This window comes from Terrapene carolina, unplaced genomic scaffold, assembly GCF_002925995.2.
Source record: "Terrapene carolina triunguis isolate 2854851 unplaced genomic scaffold, T_m_triunguis-2.0 Scaffold17, whole genome shotgun sequence".
NCBI lineage: Eukaryota > Metazoa > Chordata > Testudines > Emydidae > Terrapene > Terrapene triunguis.
This window is the reverse complement of record NW_020664368.1, coordinates 3,948,647-3,956,795: the sequence shown is the minus strand read 5'-3', so window position 1 is coordinate 3,956,795 and position 8,149 is coordinate 3,948,647. Positions and strand designations below refer to the sequence as shown.

Genomic DNA, 8,149 nt, shown 5'->3' with positions numbered 1-8,149 from the left:
AGAAGGTGTTGGGAGGAGGCTATGGGCAAGTAGCCCAGGGAGTTGTAGCTGTCGCGCAGCTGTACCAGGAGGCACTCTAGACAGCTGCAATCCACAGGGCCCTGGGCTGGAACCAGGAGTAGAGGGCGGGCCCGGATTCCCCTCAAAACTCCCAACTCCTGATCAGACACAAGAGGAATTGACCTGGTCTGTGGCTTCTACCGGAGGGGAAGGTCTCTGGGCTGTTTCCCGACCCACATGGTGAATCTGTGAGGCGAGAAAATCCGCCAATAAGCGCAGGACCCACCAAGGTAGAGGAGGAACTTTGTCAAAACATATATAGTCTTTTGTCTGGCAAAAAATTTTTTTGCCCCTGGAACCTAACCCCCCCATTTACATTAATTCTTATGGGAATTGGATTCACTTAACATCGTTTCGCTTAAAGTCACATTTTTCAGGAACATAACTACAACATTAAGTGAGGAGTTACCGTACAAGTTTTGTTTGTCTTTTTTCCCTGTACGCCGGTATTGAAAATGAAAAAATGAATTGAATGTAAAAGGCAATTAATTATTTGCTGCCTTTCAGGTTGCTCTAGTACATCTAGGAATGGAAGATTCTAGAATATAAATAAAATTACCAACTTCTGAATTTTCAATCATTTGCAATAGATACGTTTGTATTCCCCCCCCCCCCATGCATACATGAAAAATAAAACTAGATTTATCCTATAGAACATCCAGTTTCGGGAGCCCAGAAACTGTTGCTGTGAGATATTCTTTTCATAAGCAACATAGAGAATAAGAAGTGTCCAATAACTAACCAATTTTCTTGTGTAATCACAAATGAAACATTTATATCAGACTGTTAAATATAAACATTTCAGTACAGTCAGTAATTTCCATTTCTAACATGATGTATGAAAACAATTTTCTGGGCAAACAATGGTGTACTGTAGGTTATGTTTTTATGGTTTCCTGGTGGTTATAAATCCTGAATTTCAAAGATTTGGCAAAGTGCCATCAGAATATATTATCACTGAATAGTCTAAAGGGTGTTGTAGAACAAAGGAAAAAGATGTCAGAGTTTATTTTTAAAGCTTTTCTTCACATATTTAGTTCCTGTTTTGTTCTGAAAAGTTTTTTACTTTAAGTAAGTCTTGACATTCAGAAAAAGCCACTCTGATAGAGTTATCAATTGTCCTGAACACTGAAAGTATTTTAAAACAAAGAGGTTGAAACAATGAGGAACTTTCGGTCATAAGCTTGTTAACTGGAAAACTGCAGAGCTTTTTAAACTTATCTACTGTAGGGATGACAAGTTTACAGAATATGTAAATGACTCCCAATGTATTTGACTTCCTCCTTAGTCCTCAAGAGTGGTGGAGCTTGTTTGTCCCACCACTGTGACCTCCTTAGGATCAATGGGCTCCTGGTTCTTTATGCTCCAAGCCACAGCAAATGCACAGATTTTAGCCCCTAACTTGCTAGATTTCCTGGACTATACAGGTTAAGATGTAAGTGGTGGTGGTAGTAGTAGGGTAAATATATGAATGTGTAGCCTCTGACCTCTAGAGTGGTAATTATGATGCATCTGAGAAATACCAAATGACGAAGGACTAAACAGCAGTAAGAAGAAACTAACATTTTATTAAGGGAAAGGATAGAGTGAAACTAGCAGTGGTATGGGTGGGAACAAGAAATGAAAGGGAAAAGTATGGAAATCAAGCACAAGGCTGAGTGTATTGGAGCTTGGTAGGAAAGTGGGGTATCTCTCATTGTGAAATGGAGAGGTCACTCTTTGGGGTCCCCTGGTACAAGGGAAGCCACATGGCTGGCAGTTGGTTCTTTCCTGGCCAGTGAAGCCACAGATATCATCTTTGTGGCTGATAGCAACTGAGCAATTCAGTTCTTTCTCTCAACCACTGCTCGTTCAGGCGCAGTGTGCATGTTTGGGTAGCCCCAGCCATACTCAGGCTGTCTTGGGCCTGTAGTTGGTCAGGTCTCTGGTTCTGTAGGTCTTTCTCCTCTCAGGCTGTTTTGGTCTCAGGAAAGTGGGTTAAGCCAACCTTTGGGGATTTGGGGGAGGGGGATGGGAGAGTCCTTCATTTTGGAGCATTCTCAGAGGATCCTGCTCAAAGTTGTTAAGCAAGCATTCTATTTTGTGTCATTTCTTCCTGCTGCTGCTGCTTGTGTTGTGTCTGTGGGACAGCTCCTGCTTACAGGCTGCTAAAATGATAGGGGAGCCTCTATAAACTTTTTATTAAATCAATAGATGTTGCCATAAAATGAAAAATTAATCCAACTGGTACACCATTTTTAACACACACAGACAGAAAGAAAAGAGAGCAAGAGCCCCTATAGCATATACAATTAAGTGCTATATTGTAACAGTGCAAGAGAACCTGTAAACTTTGAATATGTCATCAGACTTGGAGTACAGGCTGGAGACTCTCTTGCAGCACTGAATTTAAGAAATGGTTGGGGAGGAATGAAGAAAGAAGTTCTCGGGCTAAATTTGAGAGAATGGGTTGAGACTGTGCTGTCATTACCTCAGTCTGAGCATCCCTCGACATAGACTTCCCATGAACAGAATCTTCTGCTTCCTGTAGCAGGGGCCTGATACAACTTTCATTGACATCAACAGGGCTTTTTCTATTGAGTTCAGTACCAGTTGGGAAAGGCCATAGCTGAAGAATCTGGAAAAGATGTTGGGCTTTTAAACTTTTGCGCTTACCTACCCCTAAGGACATCTAAACTCAGGGAGGCGGGCATGGGGGAGAAGAGAGATCAAAAGCCTGGCTAGAGCTGAAGGGAGTGTTTGTGTGGGAGTCAGTACAGGTCCCCTCTTCTCAATGCCCTATTGTTTGTGAAGCCTTTGAGAGTCTCAGCGTTCTCTGTGCACTGGTACGGGGTTATTAGAAGACTGGCGTTTGGCTGGCTTTGGTGGTTGTCTTTTGCTGGCCCGTGGCCATTTTTTGCAGCCTTTGAATTAATTTGACTGGGAGTAGGATCTAGTGACACACAAACTTCCACCTGCCTGAAGAGTGGGGCTGAAACAGCTAACCAGCCCCCACCTTGACTGATCACTGGAGCGTGGGGTAGCCTACTGGTGGCAGGGATGCTCCTGGCCCCCATGCCCGATGCACTAGGGTGCCTCTTCTCCGTCCAGCCGGCCGGCCCCCAGCCCGAGGCTCAGGCCCACACGTGTCTCAGTGGGGACCTTTTACGGTGCGCACTGTCACTTCTGCACAGCTTCTCCGAATCCTCCCTCCCCCCCCCCCCCCCGCCCCGGCCCCCCCCCCCCCCCCCCCCCCGTGGGCCGGCCTCCCTGCACGTGCCCTGCTCCCCTCGTGCGGGCTCAGCCCCACCGCCTCCACTGGTCTCGGCCGTGCCTGGGTTGGGAGGCGCGTGCTAACCTCGCTCTCCCCGTCTTTTCCCGTCCCGCTGCGTTCTCTCGCTCAGTCCAGCGGGGACTCGCGCTATCCCCTCGCCCAATAGGAGGCGCGGGCAACTCTCACGTGACCTTTTGCTGACCTAGTGCGCGCTGTAGCTTGTGCGCGAGACCGCGGCCTGGCGAACCTCGCGACGGTTGGTTGGAAGTCGCGCGAGAGCGGTGGAGGGGCGGGACGGAGCGGAGAGCGCTGCGGCGGCCGGAGCGAGCCCGGCGGCTGTGCGCTGCTGAGGGGGTGTGACATGGCTGCGGGCGCCGGACGCTGCGGAGTCAGGTACGGCCCTGCCCCCTCCGCCGCCCCGAGACCCCGCCCGAGGCGCCTCCGGCCCCGCTGCCCGTGACAGACCCGGGCGGGCAGCGCAGGCGCTTGGGGATGGGAACGATCCGCGCTGGGTGCAGCGGAGGCGCTGCCCCTTCCCTGGTCCCGTGAGGGGAGGGAGCCAGGGCTAACGGCTGGATCCGGGGGCGCTTCTCCCCATCACCGCAAGGGGAGCATCGCTGCCGCCTCCCTGCGCGGAGCGCGCGGCAGAGACCCCCCCGACCTGGGAGCTGGCCCGGGTAGTGGCCCGGGTGCGTGTCGCAGCAGCGCTGGGCTCGCTCCCTGGGGCTTTCCAGCATAGCAGGGGATGGCGAGCTAGTTTGGGGGACCCGTCAGCGAGCCCGAGGGTCAAGGCCCCCTCCAGCTGCTGGCAGGTGCGAGGGTGTTGGGAGTCTGAGCAGAGACTGTCCTCACCCCCACCCAGCACCTGTTTAATCTTTAGATCAGCTTCTGGTTAGTGGATGCTGAGTAAATGTGAAATCTCTTCCCACCCCCCAAATTTGGTTGCTGAATAAGTGAAGGGCTTTTGGTTCCTTTCCCCCCTCCTGTCAGGTCTGGGCCTCCTGGCTGCGGGGGGAGAGAGCCTTCCATTTCGCTCTCCTAGACTTTATTTTTGTGAGTTGATCCCTGTTAGTGGTGGTATCTGCCTCATGGCTGCTGGTAACTTTCCCAAGCAGCCAATTTCACTTCTGCCCCAAAGTTCTGGCTAACATCTATACACCACACTAGGATCCTGACTGGAATTCTCTAGTATTGTTGTAATACAAATAATAAAGTTTAAGCGTAATAAAAATGACTAGTCTTCTTAATTCCACTTTGCGGCTTCTTGGGAAAGATATGAGTGCTATAGTAGAGGCATTGGAGCTGTCCATCTCAGATTCAGGAAGACAGCATTGCATCTGTTCACATTTGAAAGATTCTTTCAGAACCCTAAGGATTAGCACTTAGATATGGTAATGGGTGCTATAAAAATGGAAATAGATAGAAACTTGGTTTTGAGATCCTAAATTATATGTAAATTTGTGACATTGGACCCATTTGTCAGGGGAAGGTCTCCAGTCAGTGTGAATGAGTAGGCAAGTGGATTTTTCATGTCTTGTTTTTATGCCTAATTATATTGCTAACTATTCATGCTGTATCAGCTTTGTAAATTTCTCATGAAATTTCACTGTTCTACACAAAATGTAGAAGTCCATTCACTTGATGATGAAAAAAATTAGTGATATTACTTACTCTTACTGTGGATGGACAGCAAAATAAAATAGAATTATTTGATAATCTGAAATTTCATATCCAGAAGCAACCCCACTCTCAACATTTCTGATGGTAATTATGAAGTTTTCACAGATGGATCAAGTAGAGTTTGTTTAGTTTAAGCAACATTTGACTTTCCTTAAAATGGTTTAAACATGTATATTTTAGGGTAGGAAAAACATGTTTACTTTTGCTTACATCTACCGTTTTACTTCAGGAAAACTGTAAAATATTAAAAAGTATTTTTGAGGGTTCTTCTGGTTCCTTTGCTAGTACTGCATAAGAACATGATGGCTCTGCTTGGTCAGACCAGTGGTACATCTAGCCTGGTATCCTGTCTTCTGACAGTGGCTAGTGCCAGATGCTTCAGAGGGGATGAACAGAACAGGGCAATTATCAAGCAAACCATCCTCTGTTGTCCAGTTCCAGCTTCTGGTAATCAGAGTGTTAGGGACACCCAGAGCATAGGGTTTCATCCCTCACCATTTTGGCTAATGGTCATTGATGGACCTATTCTCCAGGAACTTACCTAATTCTTTTTTGAACCCAGTTATACTTTTGGCCTTCACAGCATCCCCTGGCCATGAGTTCAACAGGTTGATAGTCTGTTGTGTGAAGAAGTACTTCCTTTTTTGTTTTAAACCTACTGCCTATTAATTTCATCGATGACCCTTGGTTCTTGGGTTATGAGAAGGGGTAAATAACACTTCCCTATTTACTTTCTCCACACCATTTATGATTTTTATATCCCCCATTAGTCATCTCTTTTCTAAGCTGAATAGTCCCATTCTTGAATCTCTCCTCAGATGGAAGCTGATCCATCACACTAATCATTTGTGTTGCCCTTCTGTGTACCTTTTCCAAGTCTAATATATCTTTTTTGAGATGGGGTGATGGGAACTGCACGCAGTATTCAAGGTGGATTTGTATAGTGGCATTATGATACTTTGTCTTATTATCTATTCCTTTCCTAATGGTTCCTAACATTGTTGGCTTTTTTCTTTTTTTTTTAACTAAAGCAGTTTATGAATAAAGAACACTATACTATTTTTATGATTGTGATGCTATCATCTGTGTACACTACCAGGAAATAAACAAAAATAGCCATGTTAATTTTGACTCTGTCATTAACATGGGGGAAAAGATGAGGACTTGGTGTTTACAATGGTGAAAGAAAGATTATTTTTAAAATTCTAAGAAGGCAGAAGAAGAGTAACTAAATTTAACATTTCCTCACAGGTAATTATGCAGCTAGAACATGCCCTAAAATGTTATATTTTGTGATAAAGCATGAAAAATATAGACTGCAGTTGCAGTGGAGACAGTTTTCTAACTTAATTTTGTTAATTTTTTTAAATAGCAGAATGGTCAAGTCCAAATTATAGACTAAAGATTTTTAAGTGTTTAGTGTATTTATCCTCAGTTTTAATTTTGTGGGTGTATGTTCTCTTTCTAAGAGATGTACTGCGTATTGTCAAAAACACTGACTCTCCCTGCTTTCAGTTTATGTACCAGGGGTCGGCAACCTTTGGCACGCGGCTAACCAGGGTAAGCCGGTATGTTTACCTGCCGTGTCTGCAGGTTCGGCTAATAGCAGCACCCACTGGCCGCAGTTCGCCGCTCCAGGCTAATGGGGGCCGCGAGAAGCCACGGCTAACATATCCCTTGGCCCGCGCTGCTTCCCACAGCCAAAGTGCACCAATCCGTGGACAAAATCTGATCACCCAACCTTTACTATGATTATAGTGGAGGCAATTTATAGGCCTGTCCCAAAAAAAAAAAAAAAATACCATGCGTGAGCAGAATTTTTCTAGGCTGCCAGCTCTGCTATTTAAAGTGATGGAGGTCACATTAGACATTGTAAAATCATTAGAAATTGGAGATGGAAAAGACCTTCTAGACTTTCTAGTAAACCCTATTGCCAATCCAGGATTGTTAAACTTGGTGTTATAGTGTAAGGTTGCAAAAGAGTTTACGTTTTCTCCCTCCTTTCATAACTTTCTGAACTGTTTAATAATGAGATCGAAGTTTTTCGTGCTTGGTCCCTGCCTAAAGGTGAATTTTTTTTTCAGAAACTTTGAGGAAAATTCCTTTAGTTGTTTTAGATTTGAGGAAAAAAATCTTTCATTTTTAATTCAAAATCTGTATACACCTCTTTAGATAATGCTACTGTAAAAAAGCCGTGGTTTGAAACTTGACATGGACATAATGTTGTTACAGTGAAGGCTACCAGATCATCTATTCTGATCTCACTCTCTATCATAGTGCTTCAACGTAATCCAATACCCGCTCACAAAACCCAACAACCAAAATTAGACCAAAGTACTACAGCCCACAGTATATTAGACCAGTGCTTCTCAAAGCCGATCCGCCGCTTGGTCAGGGAAAGCCCCTCGCGGTCCGGGCCGGTTTGTTTACCTGCTGCGTCCGCAGGTTCGGCTGATCACGGCTCCCACAGGCTGCGATTCGCTGCTCCAGGCCAATGGGGACTGCGGGAAGTAGCGTGGGCCCAGGGATGTGCTGGCCGCCCTTCTCGCAGCCCCCATTGGCCTGGAGCGGCGAACCGCGGCCAGTGGGAGCCGCGATCGGCCGAACCTGCGGACACAGCAGGTAAACAAACCGGCTCAGACCGCCAGGGGCTTTCCTTGAACAAGCGGCGGCCCGACTTTGAGAAGCACTGTATTAGACTGTTATGTGCCACAGACAGAAAATAGGAGGGACCAAGGTGCACCAGTGGCAGAAGCCCTGCTCTGGCAGTGAAATGATTGTGAGATATGCTCAGATAATCACATGTTGCTGAAGAAGGCTAAAAAAACCCAAAAACCTCCACAAACCCATGGTCACTGCCAATCTGACCTGAGGGAAAATTCCTTCCTGATCCAGCCTGTGGCGATCAGTTAGACCCTTAGCATGTAAGCTGGAACCAGCCAGCCAAGTACCTGAGAGAGAGAATGCTTGGTGACACCTCAGAACCCTGGCCGTCTCTGTTCAGTCACCCATCTCCAGCTGTGACCATCCCTGATGCTTCAGAGGAGGGAGATTTTAAAAACCCTCCCAGAATACATTGGGGGCAGGGCCGGCTCCAGGCACCCAAGCACGTGCTTGGGGCGGCACCTGGTAAGGGGCGGCGGGAGGAGCGCAGCG

General features: G+C 46.5%; 1 protein-coding gene across 1 annotated transcript in view; it reads left to right on the top strand.

The window, feature by feature from the left end:
- The first annotated feature begins 3,667 nt into the window (after positions 1–3,667).
- Positions 3,668–8,149, top strand: part of LOC112103173 (A-kinase anchor protein 11) — a 58,403-nt gene continuing 53,921 nt past the window's right edge. Inside the window, exon 1 of the mRNA XM_024194798.2 lies at positions 3,668–3,706. The gene's annotated coding sequence lies outside the window, so the exon portion shown is untranslated. The remainder of the gene's footprint in view (positions 3,707–8,149) is intronic.